Source organism: Delphinus delphis, chromosome 8 (genome assembly GCF_949987515.2).
Source record: "Delphinus delphis chromosome 8, mDelDel1.2, whole genome shotgun sequence".
Lineage (NCBI taxonomy): Eukaryota > Metazoa > Chordata > Mammalia > Artiodactyla > Delphinidae > Delphinus > Delphinus delphis.
The window spans coordinates 65595484-65610116 of NC_082690.1; positions in this window are offsets into that span (position 1 = coordinate 65595484).

Here is a 14633-nt window from a genome sequence, read left to right on the forward strand (position 1 = left end):
GAGTAGGGTCAAACGTACAAGGTCCGAGCAGCCTCCAGCCCCCAGCACCCCAGCGCGTTCAAGCTCACACCTGCCTGCCACGGGGCCCAAGGCTCGTCCAGGTGGCCGAGGGAGGGCAGCGCCACGCAGAGAAGCGGCAGCCCCAGCGACGGACGGCAGGGGGCGCCGCCAGGCCTGTCGCCCGGGCGCGTATACCGTCGCCTCCCAGCCTCCACCCCCAGGTGATTTCAGACTGGGTTTGGAGCAGTATCGCAGACGGGGTGCTTACGCGGGGGGCTTGCGCTGCCACTCCCCGGCTGTGTAATCTAGTGCTGCCTACAATCTTAGTTTTCATAGCTATAAAATGGGGATAGTATAAGACCATAAAATGTGAAAGTGTTCTCAAAGCGCTTTCACATCTGTCACTGTTAGAGGCTGGCTGTCCCTAAGACTTATATTTCCCGATTTACAGCCTAATAACTTTTGCATCCATCAAACATGTTTGACAGAGCTAAGGGTGAAAAGTTCTCCTTGGGGTGGCCTGCTGCTCTGAGGACAGTAAGTTCTCCACCAACTACTGTAAACACTGTTGGCCTGACTCCTGCCTGGGCTTTTTATTACGTGGTGCCGGTGCAGTAGAGAGGGGATTGCGGGCAGCAAAAAGGAATGAAAAGTTGCTCCCCTGACCCTTCTCAAGAGTCCTTTGTTTAGTCAACAGGTATTTATTTATTTATTTATTTTTATTTTTTGGTACGCGGGCCTCTCACTGCTGTGACCTCTCCCCCTGCGGAGCACAGGCTCCGGACGCGCAGACCCAGCGGCCATGGCTCACGGGCCTAGCCGCTCCGCGGCATGTGGGATCTTCCCGGACCGGGGCACAAACCCGTGTCCCCTGCATCGGCAGGCGGACTCTCAACCACTGCGCCACCAGGGAAGCCCAACAGGTATTTATTGAGCACCTATTATTTGTCAGGCTGTTCCAGGGACTGGGGATACAGTGGTGAGCCAGATAGCATGGAAGTTCCGGACCTTTATTTACCTCTGAAGTCTTGACTAATCCTGCCCTAGATTAGTTTCAGGTTTGCCTAAACCAGGGACCAGAGGCCTCTGCCCCTCCACCCTTAATCCCAGCCCCTGCCCTCTGTTAATGACAGCCTTAGAGGAGCTCTGTTCCCCAGGGCAAAATGTCAGGCTCAGCAATGCTAAGGCTTCTGAAGGCCAGAGGTGACACCTCCTCCCGCCCATCTCCCCCCAACAGCTTCCTCGGGGATTTTTACCCTCATAAAGAATGGTGAGCTCTGGGCTCTGTCAGGCATGGGTTGTCCTCAGAGTCTGGCTGGCCTCAGCCAGAGCAAAGTGTGGCTGAGTTTGGGCTGCTTCCCTCTGCCCCTCCTCTACCACGCTCTCAGAGAACTCAGTCTCTCTCTAATTCCCCAGCCTCAACCCTGGGCGCCAGCTTGAGCCTTCCTGAAATTTCCCAGTTGCTGGTTGTCTCTGACTGTGTCCAAGTTTGTAATCCCCAGGGTCCCGCTTTTGCTCAGAGCTCAGGAGCCCAGGTCTAGAGCACCTGAGGAGTGAAACCATGGCTGATGATCTTTGGGGATCCCCAAAGCACCCTGCTGGGGTGGAGGCAGCCCAGGCCCCAGGATGGCACAGAAAGGCCTGGAGTCTTGTCTCCCTGCACCTACTTGTTTGCTGTGTAATGTAAGTCACTTTTCTTCTCCGGGCTCAGGTTACTTGTTTGTTCATCCATCCATCCAATAAGCCTTTTGACTACTCGCCGTCTCCTGGCACTGTTGGCTAAAGTCTCAGCCCCTTGGGATGGCGTTTAAGGCCCCTCACCGTCTGAGCCATCTAGGAGGGAGCTGGACGAGAGCTTTTGCTTCCTGAACTGCTCTAGTCTGCCCTGACTGCCCAGTCCTTCACACACCACACCTGGAGCCACAGCTGGTCTCCCGGGCCAGGGGCACACTCAGGGCACCTGAGTACAGAGAAGCTCTGTCTTTCCTAGCATTTCTTGGGAATTCTGGCTGCCTGGTGCTAAAAGACCTGAGGGTTTGGGGACGGTCTCTCAGTCCCTGAATTCAGGTCTAACCTTGGGGGTGGGGAGGGGCACAGAGAAGCAGGTTATAATGAGAACCAGCTGACCTGGAGAGGCTCAGTGGGGTAGGTCTCTGCATGGACAGCCCAGGGAAGAAAAGGAAAGGTGGGAGGAGAAGGAGTTCTGTAGGAGCCGAAACCAGGAGAGACCAGGAAGTGGTCATGGGCAGGTTGACTTGACTCAGGACTGGGGACTTGAGTTTGCTGCTGCCTTGGTGGCCAGACTTTAGGGGAGAGACAGCCTGGACAAGTTGGGTGTGTGTCCTGTTCCGTTCACTTGACTGCAGTGCTTAGTTCAGGTTATGGCATGTCGCTCAAGAGACATCTATCAGAGTAAACTCCATGACGAACAAGAGCTTTGGGGAAGAGACTTGATCTGTTCCCATTGGACTTGCATCTGGGAAGATGAAGGCTTGAAGTTGCTGGGAGTCATTTTCCCTTAGCTGTGAAATCTGAAATTGAAGGCAACAAGGAGGAGCAGAGCAGAGGCAGAGCTCAGATGCCATCATTTGAGCCCCTTACGATGCTTTGCCTACAGCTGCCCACCCCTGGGGCTTTTTAGTTTCATGGGCCCTTTTTTTGCTTGAACTAATTAGATCTGTGTGCGTATGTATGTGTGTTTTAATCACTTGCAACCAAAAAAGTCCTACCCAATATAGAGCCCATGATAAAATTCATCTTTATAAAGACCAAAGTGATGGGGGATGATTCTTCAAGAGATCATTAGAACTCAGTCCCACAGTGAGTCAGTGGCGCTCATCAGCTAATGACTGCTGACTTGTGCAGGGTCAGGTGAGGCCCCACGGATCCAGAGACCGGCAGCCTCGGGGCCTCGGGAGAGCTGTTTTATAGGTCCAAGTGAGGCAGGCCCAGAGCCTGTCCACCTGGACACCATTGCACCTGCCTTGTGCCACTTGTATTACTGTCTGGCTACTGTCTACAGCCCAAGGTAAGTCTGCTCACATAGTCCCAGGGAAAAGGGCTTAATCAGACACCAAGTCTGGGACTTAATCTCCTGGCAGGCACACCTGGGGAGGGGTTGTGTGCTTCTGAAGGTCCCACTTAGAAGCACAGGCTGGGAGAGAAATTCTGTGTTCCTCTGATGTCCTTCATCACAGCAGTCATGGAGTTGTCACTCCTTCATTATGACTTAATCTTCTGACAGCTCTTCCCCAAATGGATTTCTGGGTCTTGACCTGGAAAAGTGGGACGTAGACAGGGAGCCAGGGCCTCTGGACTGCAGAGGTCTCCAAATGTAGCAGGTGCACATGAAGATGGGCTAGAACTGAATACTAGAACAGACCATGTAAAATTTTCAGTTTTCTGGATTTACACTCAGCAGAATTTAAGTTACCTCAAGAGTAAATAGTCTATAGTTCCCATTCAGAGGAGAACTTTGTTGTCTTCAACAATTTTTTTTGCTGCCTGCATAAAGGAGCCTCACTTTTATATGTTCCAATTTTCATATAACTTTCAATTGTGTAACTACACGTTGATACCTTGAAACTGGTACTTCATCTATCAGCCGGGGGGATTTGTGTTCCCTTTTGGTGGCCACTTGCTACCTGCTGCTGCTAGGGGATGAAAGCCTGGGTCTCTACCTTGGGGTGGAGGTACAGGAAATGTGTATGGCAGAGTTGGTCTCATTTCCCACAATGTGCCAAGGGGACCCCAAATTCCCTGGATACCTGGGGCCTGGAGCTTGCCTGTTGAACAGGGTGGGTGCTTCCATCTCCCCTCTCCCTTCCTGTGGTCCTTGCATCTGGTGGGGGTGGGGAAGGAGTTCAGTGGCTGGTGGTTCTAGGTGATGGCAAAGGTGGTCTTCTGGCTGGAGATGGTGGAGATTTTGCCCATCTGTAGTAGCGGAGAAGATGAGGGTGGAGAGGGATGGTGGAATCACAGAATAGGAGCCACAGCCTGGGCCTCTCCAGGCCCCATGGAGCAACAGGGGGGATGCCCGTGAAGGCTTCTTGCACCTGCCAGGACCCAAAGCAGGCATAATGTGTGTGATTTTTTTCCACATGTAAAACTGATATGTTTAATTACCCCTTACATTATTGTTTTCCTGCGGAGACCCAGTTACAAAGATTATCACTAGAGGGCAGGAGAGACTTCAGTGAGCGAGCAGGCTTCCAGCCAGGGCCACCACTTCTCCCATAGACGGGGGCTGAGCTGCCTAAAGCTTTCCCATTCATATAGAAAATGAGGATGTGTATGACGCACTGGGGTAAACTGAAGGGGACTTGGGGACACATATTTGGGCTTAGTGGGAAAATGCATATCATTTTTTTCATGTTTTGAAATTATAGTAAGATACAAAGTAAAGGAAAATAGTAATACTGAATTTGTATAAAATTCTAAATAAAATTATTTCAAATATTTTACGGTTAAACATGAGCTGGCTTCCACTAACATCTCTTTTTATAACTAATTTTAAACTGAAATGGAAACATGAAACTTCTGATCAAGATTTTTAATTATTTCTTTAAATTCTTGATAATCATCATTGACAAGAAAATTCATGTGTACAATCTGGTGATAAAACATTAAAAACAACTTTATAGCCACTAAAAAATTTATAGCAGTTGAAATTACATTTAAAGACTATGAGCTTTTTCTCACCTTCCATTGACTAATGCAGTGTTGAAATTTCTTGTGATAAGGCATTGGATTTAACATCCATCAAATCTCTTGGATTTGAGTGTACTGAAATAATGCTGAAGCAGAATACACATGCATTTTTAGAGAAGTCACCTTGCAGCCAGCCTGGATGTAACTAAAAAAAGTTCAGCTGCTGCAAAAGATAAGAAGCAGCCCATATACATAGAGTAACCATTGTCCTGATTAGTCCTGAAGGGTTCTGATTTATGTCTTCTGACCTGACATGACTATTCATAGTACCTCCTTTCACTCAAAAAAAACCGAAACCAAAAAACAAAACTGCATCAGTTTGGTGCTGATACATATAACATGGTCAAATCTCAGAAACATTAACCTGAGTGAAAGAAGCCAGACACAGAAAAGTGCATGTTGTATGATTGATTTCATTTATTTGAAATTCTAGAACAGGCACAACAAATTTGTAGTGATGGAAAGCAGATGAATAGTTGTCTGGGGCAGCGCTGGGGGTGACGTGGGAGATGACTGCAAAGGGCTAGGTAGGAAATGTAGGCAAGGTTTTCTATCTAGGTTGTGGCAGTAGTCACCCTGGTAGATCACCTACTTATACATCTGTCAAAACTCATAGTACTGTATAATAAAAATAGGTGCCTTTTACTGCATATAAATGATACTTATTAAGTGGATTTTAAAAAAGAACGTGTACCAGTTTGGACAATAAATTATATGGCTTCTGTACATATGCATGAAGAGAGAGATTCAGGGCTGCCATCTGATGCTGGGCCCGCCAGGAGCTCCCTCCTGCTCTCCTTCCTCTGCCCCTGCCCCCTTGGTGGGCACTCTGTGGTCCCTGGGCACGTGGGACACACTCCTCGTGGTGCACAGCAGGCAGTGGTACACTCTGCAGCTGGTGGCTGGGGAAAGTGTGCAGGGGGTGGAGGCCCCCTTCTCTGGCTGGGGGAAGATCAGTGTCCTTGTGCCTAAGGGAGCTTGCTTGAAGGGGGCGGCCCTCCAAGGAGCTGTAGGCCAGGCTCTCCCCAGGAGTGACCAGCCCACGTGCTCCAGATCCCTGAGCACGCCGGGGCTGCGGACATCACACCACTTTGCTGCACACCTGTGGCCCACTGGAGGCACGCCTACTAGAAAGCTTTGGTCTTGGGAGGGTGCCTATGCCAGTCCCTAAGGCTTACTCCGGAGGCTGGAGTCAGAAATGGGGAAGGTCTATGTAAAGGAAATAAACCAACGCCCACTTCTTGGCCCCAGGAAGAAGAAGAAGAATGAGAAGGGGAGGGAGGAGAGACAAGAGAGCAGTCAGACACTTGGGTCTTAAATCCCCTTTCTGGACTTTGGTCTAGAGCGGGTGTCGGCACACTTTTCTGTAAAGGGCTAGATACGTGTTTTAGGCTTTTGGGTTGTCCCATCTCTGTTGCAACCACTAAACTCTGCCCTGTCGTTTGAAAGCAGCCATGGACAACATGGAAGTGAATGACTGTGGTCGCGTTCCAATACAACTTTATTTATGGACGCTGAAATTTGAATTCATGTAATTTTTATGTGTCACAAAATGTAATTCTTCTTTTGAGTTTTTCCAGCCATTTAAAAATGGAGAAAACATTCTTAGCTGACAGGCCTTACAAAACAGATGGTGGGCTGGAATTGGCTGGCTGGGCACAGCTTGCCAATTGCTGGTCTGGAGAGGTGTGTTTCGTATGGGGATCCTGAGGGTGCAGGGCTTCTGGAAAGGGATGGCTTTTGGATTTCTGGCTTTCAACATAGTTAAAGAGGCCATGACCTTTAGCTTTCCTGAGATGTTCTCTCAGCTCCTGTTTGTTTTGCACCTAAACCAGAAGTTCTCTCTCAGCCCCTGAAGAACTTTTCCCAACGATAATACACAAATGTTATTATTTGACTTTCAGTCATTTGATTTGGACTTTCAAATAAGTTTTCAGAAATCATCTGGCATGACAAATTAAAATAAAAGAGGGCCATAAATTGGCATAGAAATGTGTTAGGAACCAAAGGTTATGAGGAACCAAATTCTGTGTTTTGAGGTCTATACCAAGGTGTGTGTGGGGCTACTCCCTGAATAAAGTCCAGGGCGGAGGCCCCTTCAGGTACCATTATAGGGAACTAATTCGACACTGGACCAAGAGTCCACTGCAGTCACTGCCCCTCGCACCTAGAGTAGGCAGGCCAGGTAAGCAGCGTCCCTGTGGGAAGGGCCAGGTTAGGGCCTGTTTCTGGGCATGCGTGATACTTAACACCTGCATGCCTTTAGCTCCGCTTTCATTCTCAGGCGTCCTCAGCCAGCTCCGCTTTGCTTCCTGCCTCCTCCTTCCTGGGCCCCACGTCTTACTCTCATTCTGCGCCCCTGGATCCTTTCTTTCCTTATTCCCTTTTCCTCCTCCTTGTCACTTGCACGGTCGTTTGGGTTTTGTTCTCGGGCCTTTCCTGACATCAGGAGTTGGTGCCCCAGGGCGGTGCTGCGGCATAGCTCTTGTCCCTCCCCCACCCTGTCCCTTGGGGGGGTCTCCTGCGCCCACTGTTTGTGAATTATGTGAGAGAAAATGGCAGTTTGGCTCAGGAATAGTGAAGCTGGATAGCATCCCTGGCTCCCTTCACTTGCTCCTCCGTTGGAAGTCAGCCTACAGAGTCCTGCTCCCAGGACGGTGTGGCCATCGGTGGGCTGGCCGCCCTGACCTCTTCTTCCCGCCCTGACCTCTTCTTCCCGCCCTCCCTCTGTCCTTTGCGTCACTAATTATCTTCTCTGTATAGTTAATAGATTATAATTGTGGGTTCTCAGGCCTGCCTCCCCTCAGGGGCTGGTTTGGGCTGTGTGTGTCCCTCCAGGACCTAAAACAGGGCCAGGCCCAGAGTGGGCCTTGGTAATACTTGTTGGCTGGAATTGAATTGGCAGTCCGCTAGCGGGACCTATCCAGTCTGGCTGGAACCTGGGAGCTTGAGCCAGCCCCTGCTGCCTGTCCTCAAGGGACCTCAGTCACGGAGGATGCCTGTGCGTCACTTACTCCAGAACATTCTCCTGTGTCGACTAACAGGGCATCCAGGGGCGAGGAGGGTTGGGGACCTAGGAGGGAGCCCTGTAACACCACAGGGCAGGGAGGGATGCAGACGGGACAAGGTCAAGACTACAGAAAGGGACTTTGGCAGGAGCATTGCCATGGGGTGGGGGCAGAGAGAGAGGAAGCAGAGATCAGGGGGAGTGAGATCTGTGCCCCACACTTGGTCCTGCTTTTCCTGCTGGGGCCCTGCCCTGCTGGAGAGAGAAGCTGGTTGCCTCTCCCAGGGAGAATCAGGCCTCGCAGGCAGGAGTTTAAGAGCTCCGTCAGCATCCCCAGGATCTAATTATGGAAGCTGGGGACCCAGGTTCTTATCTCTGCTGTGGTCTGTTGAGAGGGAGTCTCAACTCTCAGGTTGCCTTTGCTGAGGGCTCTAGGGGAGAACTGCTGTGGGAAAGGGCAATTTTGGGCGGCAGGAAGGGGATTTCTCTGAGGCCCGGTATTTTGTGGATCGAGTGGAGGCACCTGGGAGGCTTTGGAAAATTGGTGGGTGGAACCACGCAGCTTGGCCCTCTGTGGCGCTGGCCTGAGCTGCGGCTGCTGCTTTCATCTTTAACGTGTTTGTTCTTTCCTTCACAAAGGACAATAAAAGGAGAGCTTCTAGCATCAGGCTCTGCATAGACACTGACAGGAAGCTCACAGCCTAGAGCGTGGAGGGGGATGGACGTGTCAGGTAATGTACGTTTTAATAAGGAACTGCACAGAACGACGAGGTGGGGCTCAGGAGGCAGCGTCCAACTCTGCCCGGAGGTGGGGCTCGTGGGGACGCCTTCCGGGAGCAAATGGCACTTTTGCAGAAGTGGGTGGGGAGGTGGGAGGATGGTCATTTTCAACAGCATTTGCAAAGGAGTGGCTGTGAGAGAGAGCTCTCGTCCTTCCCTTCAGGCAGTCAGGACGCTTTGCCACAGTGCTTGGGAGGGGAATCCAGGATGTTCTTTTAGGAACTCCTAAGGGGTCCACCATGAGGGGTATGGTCAGCCCTGGAGTGGGGTCTGAAAGAGTTAAATACTGTTGGCCTCCACTAAAGCTTCCAGGAAGGAGACTGCTGGCTGCCAGCCCTGGGTGTGCATTCTATTCTTCCAGTCTAGGGGGGGCTCTGCAGTCCCCCCACCCCTTCCTCTACCTCCCCTCAGCCCCAACTGCAGCCCCTAGAGAAAGCCTTGGAGTATGAGACTGAGGCTCAAAACAAGGCCCCTGGGTGTGACAGCCGTGGTAGTGGCCGCCACCGGGTTAGATTGTGGGTGTCTGGTGGGTGTGGACCCACCAGATACCCACAATCTATTGTTTTTTAAATTATTATTAGATAAATAATTTATTTAATTAATATAAAAATGAAATTTATATTAATTTTTATTTTATATGGAGTATGCTTGATTTATAATCTTCTGTTAGTTTCAGGTGTACAGCAAAGTGATTCAGTTATACAGATACATATATCCATTCTTCTTCAGATTCTTTTCCCACATAAGTTATTACAGAATATTGAATGGAGTGCCCTGTGCTGTACAGTAGGTCCTTGTTTATTATCTATTTTACATATAGTAGTGTGTATATGTTAAATCCCAGGCTCCTGATTTATCCCTCCCCATCCCCTCTCCCCTTTGGTAACTGTAAGTTTTCTCTTTATGTTTGTGAGTCTGTCTCTGTCTTGTGAATAGGTTCATTTGTATCATTTTTTTAGATTCTACATAGAAGTGATATCACATGGTATTTGTCTTTCTCTGTCTGACTTACTTCACTTAGCATGATAATCTCTAGGTCCATCCATGTTGCAAATGGCAATATTTCATTCTTTCCAGCTTCCACTTAACACCCGAGTCTGCTCCGGTCTCATGGCTTCCAGTGTATTCACCAGGATATCCCCTGGGAAACTTGGTCCCCATTCAGGTGTTGGAGGAGCTTAATAGCATCAAGACTTGATTTTTCTTCCAGGAATGGATGATTTAGGGATGTTGGCTCCCATGTTGGCAGAATGGAGACTGGACTTATTGAAGCTTGAGAAGTTTTAAAGAATGTTAGTAGCTGAAAATACTTCAGAGTTCTTGCCCTGGACGTCTCAAATCGGGATATGCAACGCTGTGCCAAGTTAGGATAAATATGGACCATCTTCCTGGAGCATCAATTTGATGTAAATTATCTGTGGGCAATACCACTCCCACCTATGTTTATTAAAACAAATATACATATAGGAATAGAATGCAAACTTCGCATAAATGTTTAAGAGAATGGGGAGCCCTGACAGAAACCTTGAGTTTCAGAAGCAATTCAGGCTCTCCTCCCAGACCCTTGGGATTTGCATTCTTTCCTCTGCTCTGAGTATTGTCCCTCTCTCCACCTTTTACAAATGCCAAAACTACGTCCAGAGAGGTGGGTCAGTTAGTTACTCACCTAAGTGATACCGCAGAATGGGAGGTGGGTGTGTGACTGGAATGCACGTGGCTGGACTCCACATTTAGCATGTTGTCTGCCACCCAAAAGCGAATCCAAAGTGCCACGTTTTAGTATTTTGTTTTCAGTCGTGCCATAGAAATAACTAAATCCCACCTGTTAAAGTAGACTCTGAGCATGTTGGAGGGAAGGTAGGGCAGTGGAAGGGTCAGGGACTGAAAGTCAAGAGACTGAATTTTATCCTTGAGCAGTTCTTTCAGTAAATAAGTTCTGTGACTTTAGGCAAGTTGCTCATCTTCCCTGTGCTTGGCCTTCCTTATCTGTAAAATGCGGTGGCTACACAAGATACTAACAAGCTGGCCTTCTACGCAGCGGGACAATGCTTGCCTTCCCAGACCCTCCAGACCTGCAGCTGGGCTCCTCCTGGCCATTCTAGAGCCCCTGAGGGAGGGGCAGCTTGCAGCTCAGTTGGCACCTCCTGCATAGCAGTGACCAAGGAAGGCTGCAAATGGGGCTGGGACAGGGTCTGGAAAATCAGCCTTCTACAGGATGCCTCCTGCTTTTGTTGGGGATCATCAGGCTACAAGGTCAAGGTCAGAGCCACTCAAGCTGTCCTCGTAAGGGTGCATGTATGAGGATACACTGGGCAATCTCGTAGCCTCGGGGAGGAAGAATTGCCTGAGCCTGGCACCCAAAGCTGCCCCCACTTCCCGGGGCAGCAGCATCTTTCATCTTCGCAGCTTTCTCTCTCCTCTCATCTTGACTGGCTTCCTCTGCTTGCACACAGCCAACCTGGCTGCCAGCCCAGGAAGGGTGTTGCCCACAGCTTCTCTGTCTGCTACAGAGAGAGCTATAAGCTTGGCTGGCTGCTGAGCTAGGGAGGGTGATAGGAGCCTCGCCAATCAGTATGTAAACTTTATTCAACTCTCCTGCTTTTAGTCCAGCGCCTCACCTTTACCTTCCCTGGGCCAGGAATCTCTTATCCTTGAGTTTCTGCAGAGACTAAACCATTTATTTCCCAGCACGATAGTTTCCTGGCAGGGCAGGATTAGGGAAGGACTCTGGGAGAGCCAACTCTTCCTTGTAAAGACTTTCTCTCTATCCTCCTGTTTTCAGCCCCATTTCTCACCTTGGCTCCAATTCATGAGCCTTGCTGGGGTTCACTGAATGGAAACAGCTTGCTTCTGTGGGCATCCCCACCTCCCCCTTTGCAGGCACTTTGGTTTCAGCTTTCTCTGCTTTGCTTAGTTGACATTATCCAGCCTCTTGCCTCTTCTAAGGGTTTATTAACTTCTGTTGTCCTCTGTCACCGTCATGCCAATTTCTTTGCTCTTGTGGACTCATTCTTTTTCATGTCATCACTTTTACTTTAGTGGGTGTCAGGAGGGAATGGAGATACACATGTGTTTAAACCCCCCTATGCTTAAGTGGAAGTCCCAGTCACCATTCAAGACATTCTTACGTCTCCATCAGTCCTTTGAAACTCTTCTTGTCAAGGACACACATTATTTTCATGTTGCCAAGTCTAAAGGTCACTTCACTGAGCTCGCAATACTGTCTCTCAGCAGCATTCCACATACTTGACCCCTCCCTTCTTCGTGAACAACTGGCTTCTTTTGACCTTCAAGATGACCCATTCTTCTGATTTGTCTGTTTCATCCACTGGCTACCTTCACTCTCTTTTGCTAATTCTTCCTCTTCTGAGAATCCCCATGGACTCTTTCCTTGGCCCTCTTCTCTTTTCTGCCTATACACTTTCCCCAGTAGATCTGATCTAGTCCTGGGTCTTTAAATACCTCCTAAAAGCCAGTGACCCCCACATATCCATCTCCAGCCCCGATACCCGCTGAACTGCAGCTACTGGACATCTCTATTTGGATACCTAACAAGCATCTCAAACTAGAACTCTTGATTTTCGCTTGAACCTGTTCCTTCCTGGTGTTCTCCATCTAAGTAAATCACATGCCCACATATCCAGTTGTTCAAGACCAAAACACAAGATCATGCTTCATTCTGTCCTCTCCTTCTCTGCTCCCATTTACTACATCAGCAAGCCCTGTCAGTGCCTCCACAATGTACTATTATGTCCACTTCTTTCCAGCTCCACTGCAACTACCCCGTCAAGGCCGCCATCATGTCTTGCTTGGACTATGCCAATTACCCCCTGATTGATTTCCCTGCTTCCACCATTGCTCCCCATGTCCCATGAGCCACCTTCCACACTGCAGCCAAAATGATTCCATTAAAAATATCTATTAGGCCCCAATTCACCTAAAGCAGGAGTCAGGAAATGACAGCCTGCTGTCTAAATCTTGCCTGCTACCTGTTTTTTTTTTTTTTTTTTTTTTTTGCTACCTGTTTTTATATGAGCCCTAAGCCAAGAATGGTGCTAACATCTTGCAAAAAAATCAAAAGAATAATATTTCATGTCACATGAAAGTTATATGAAATTCAAATTTTAGTGTTTATAAATAAAGTTGTATTGGAGCACAGCTATAGGCAGTCACTTACGTATTGTCTACGGCTGCTTTTGCACTACAAGGACAGAGTTGAGAGGCTGTGATAGAGCCCTTATGGCCTCAAAACCCCAAATATTTACTATCTGGATCTTTACAGAAAAAGTTTACTAACTCCTGACCTAATCACAAATAGAGTTCTACACTTTGATCATTTAAAATTTGGTGATGGGAGTATATGGACAGCATGTGTTTTCCTTGTGAGAATTAAGGAATTATTCAAACCATTTGTTTCATTGGGAGAAACTCTTTGGATTGGGCTAAATATACAATAATTCTAAATGAAAAAGAAAACAGATTCTTTCATCTCATTTGAAATCTAAGAGCTAAGATGCACTAATTATCAGAAGTTATTTAAAAATTCAGTCAAAACAAGACTTGCTAATGGATTGGGATGAATAACTTCCCCACCTGTCTTGTAAACATGTTCTTAATTTAGAAATCAGCTGTCCATTAGCAAATAAAATATGGAAGAGAGTTTGTCCTAAAAAATGTCTGTCAGGTTATGCCACTCTCTTAAGATTCTCCAGTGATTTCCTATTCCCTTTAAAATAAAACCCAAGCTTTTTACCATGGCCTCTGCTCTTCTACAAACTCCTTCTACCACCCTCCCTTGTTTTACAGGCTTCAGCCACACTGGCCTTTCTGTTGCTCTCTCATTTCTGCCCCAGGACCTTTATACTCGCTCTTCCTTTTGTCTAGAATGTTCATTGCAGCCACAGCTCCTTCTCTTTCATGTGAAAGCTCATACTTACCTCTTCAGATAGGTTTTCCTAGTCTATTTTATCTAGAATAGGCAACCTTTCTCCCAAATGACTCTCTAGAACATCACTTTGTTTTGTTTGCGTTTTAAAAAATTCATGGTAGGACTTCCCTGGTGGCGCAGTGGTTAAGAATCCGCCTGCCAATGCAGGGATCACAGGTTCAATCCCTGGTCCAGGAAGATCCCACATGCCACAGAGCATCTAAGCCTGAGTGCCACAACTGCTGAGCTTGCGCTCTAGAGCCCATGAGCCACAACTACTGAAGCCCGCACGCCTAGACTCCATGCTCCACAACAAGAGAAGCCACCGCAATGAGAAGCCCGAGCACCGCAATGAAGAGTAGCACCTGCTCGCCACAATTAGAGAAAGCCCGCGAGCAGCAACAAAGACCCAACGCAGCCAAAAATAAATAATTTTTTTTTCTTTTTTTTTTGTTGCGGTACGTGGGCCTCTCACTGTTGTGGCCGCTCCTGTTGCGGAGCACAGGCTCCGGACGCGCAGGCTCAGCGGCCATGGCTCATGGGCCTAGCCGCTCCGCAGCATGTGGGATCTTCCCGGACTGGGGCACAAACCCGTGTCCCCTGCATCTGCAGGCGGACTCTTAACCACTGCGCCACCAGGGAAGCCCAATAAATTTATTAAAAAATAAAATAAAATAAAAAATTCATGGCAAGTATCATTATCCAAACTTACCTTCTTTGTTTGTTTATTTGCAAATAATTTAACTCTCCCACTAAAAAATTAGCTCCCTAAGGAAGGGTCCTTGTCTGTCTTGTTCATTTTTTGTGTGTGTGTGTCTCCACTTACACAGTCTTGAAATACAGGAGGTGCTGGATAAATATCTGTGCATTAAATGAATGAATGACCAGTTAAGTTAAAGGGAATAGGAACAGGGACAGATCCCGGAGAAGGGGATGTAGGCAGCGCAGTCACCTCCAAATTTGTCTTTTGAACTTTTGCTTCCTTTCCTCACTCTAGGCTAGGGTATTACATGAAATCTGGCCCTTTATAAAGAGTCAGCAAGCAGAATTGAAGGGTAAAGGGGAGGACAAGAAGATTGGGGGTGGGAGGCTGGCTCAGTGGCACAGCTCTGCAAAGGTTTTGCTCTGTTCCTCCGCCCCAAGCAGCACAGTTTTCCCTTGTGACATTCTGTAACTTTCCATGCAACTTTCTCTCACAGCTTTTTGTGG